The sequence below is a fragment of the Schistocerca serialis genome, chromosome 4, assembly GCF_023864345.2.
Source record: "Schistocerca serialis cubense isolate TAMUIC-IGC-003099 chromosome 4, iqSchSeri2.2, whole genome shotgun sequence".
Classification (NCBI taxonomy): domain Eukaryota; kingdom Metazoa; phylum Arthropoda; class Insecta; order Orthoptera; family Acrididae; genus Schistocerca; species Schistocerca serialis.
In genome coordinates, this window is record NC_064641.1 from 593,718,015 (window position 1) to 593,720,562 (window position 2,548).

A 2,548-nucleotide genomic window follows, 5' to 3' on the forward strand; every position below is an offset into this window, starting at 1 on the left:
CAGAATATACGCAAAGCGTCATTTCTGTGACAAAACACAAGAGCCTAAAGATCTACCGCCAGAGAGTATGGAATTTGATAGACTGTGGCTGAAGCATATGTCCAGACAAGGACAGGTTTCCACTCCGGGGTCAGAAGTTAAGCAGGTTGCTAATGTATATTCAATTATGCAAGCCAAAAAGCTTAGTGGCAAAATATTAAAAAAGCGAAGAAAGTTTTTTGATCAAATAAAGTAGAAAACGATAGTGTAATAGGTACATTTATAAATGAATATTACACCAGAGTCTATTGGTGATTTTATCCGGAAACAAGACTCAACTTATTTCTTTATCGATAACGTGCATTGAGGTTATATCAAGAGTAGGGCCAGATTATCCAATAATAAATCTGCGGCGTTGGAAATTGGATGAAGTACTTGAATCTATGAAGAGTAAACCAATAATTCAGAATTAATCCATGATTTTCGAAATAACATACATTAAACTGCAAAACCAATGTGCAATAGAAAAATGATAGCCATCCTTCGTCAGAGAGGTCTACGTCCTACCCAGCTTCCCTGTCTCAGGTACAGACGGCCTCAGCAAATGAACCATGAAACTCATGGACATGTGGAACTAATATAGAAAATCGGAAATATCTTATTGTAAATGCAGGAATTACAAAGTCTTGACCTGGAAGTAATTTTGTTTTAAATATGTCAGGGGGGACACTACATATACTTTTTAATTTCTGTGCATAACTTATTTATTTTGCACATTAAACATGACTATCATCAAAAGCAATCATATTTTTAACGCTGTAATATCCCAACATGCGCATTTCCCATGTAGGTACAGCATCCTCGTTAGCTTTACATGAATTATAACTAGATTGATTGGTAGATACTGTCGAGATACAATTGCTTGGTTTTTGTTTCCCTTCATAATGTATAGCTTTCTATACAGATAAAATTTATATATAGACTTTCAGAGAGTTCCGCAGCATCCATGGGACTCATTCATTTTTCGTAACAATAGCGTTGCTACAATTCCAAAATTTTCGAACTGCAGTAGTATTTGAGACAGAAACCGACACTACACCGTAGTCACGGCCGCCTGTATACAGGCCGTGTCGTAGTCCGTAGTGATTGATCATCGTTGCTGTGAGTGATGCTGTACGCTGTCAGACAATCACAGACAAGTGCGCTAAATCACTGCATCCTACATCTAATATAGGTGGCCGTGACTAAGCTGCAACGGGATATTAGACAAAACAATGAAAACATGGATGTTACGTTAGTGATGTTTATGCGTTTGTAAAAGTGATCCGTTGCTTATTAGTGCTACGTGAATGTGGGCAGTTACTTAATGGAGGCTTAATACGATCTTTTCCTTTTTTTCTTATAAAGTGTCTGATGTGCGGTTTCTGATTTTGGCACACGATAGTTTTTTTGCATATGTCTAAGTATTGTCATCGATGTTCAAAGCATATTAATGATATAACCAAAAATGTAATAAATTTGGTGTTACGAGGCTACATTGTTGTTTGATTACGTTTATTAGAGTAAACCCAACCGCACCAAACATGATTAACATTGTAAAATGATGGAACCGATCAAAAATAAGTACAATATTGTGTTTGCAGTGGTAGTATAGTGAAATTCATTTAGCTGTTAGTGAAATGGGAAAAGATAGGGTCACAGTGTCCAGACAAAAATGCACACGTTCCTCGGTAGCAACTCTAGTGTAGCAACAGAGAAACATTAGTTGACACGTAAATCAACACCAAATTATAGCTTAGGCACACGAAAGTTAATTTCCAGTAAACCTGTGTCATAAACGAAGTCATATGAAATGTTTTCTGCGGTATAATGATTTGGGACTTTACCATCACAATGGTTTTGTTGTTCACTACGCAGAACGAAAAACATCTAAGTAAGGAGTGTCAATACATTCCCGATGTTTTGGATGCACGCTAGCTATGTACAAATTATCACAATACAAACCATACAGAAAATGAACTGTGTAATTTTGACCGTATGATGATTTGGTCGATTGGACGTTAAAGCCAAATCTTCTGTCTTTCTTTATCTTATTTACTATTTCGAACTGATATTAGTCTGTCTCACATGGGATGTAAATAACTGATTTTAATTTTTTTGCAGTCTTCACAACTGAACTATGACACTGTAGGCTATTTGTAGATAATATGGGCAACTCACAGCAGAAGTCTCCATAGCAATTGAGGGATTGAACCTGCTTTTTGAAATCTCATCAGTTAGATTACACATAGTGACTCATGAATAAATATTTTCAATTGGTCTAGTGATATAACCGTTCAGAAACAGCACCTTCAAATAAAAGAATTTTGTGTCAGTGTTGAAGGGCACTGGCAGGTAGTGTAAGTTGATTGATTCATTGACTTTTATTTGGATCTGTTTGATTTCTTCATGTGCAGTCTGTGTATACTTGTAATATAGGACAAGTCATCATAAAATCTCTTAATATTTAACCTAGACTATGTATTACAGTTCAAAACAAATTTGGGAAATATGATAGTAATATTAGATA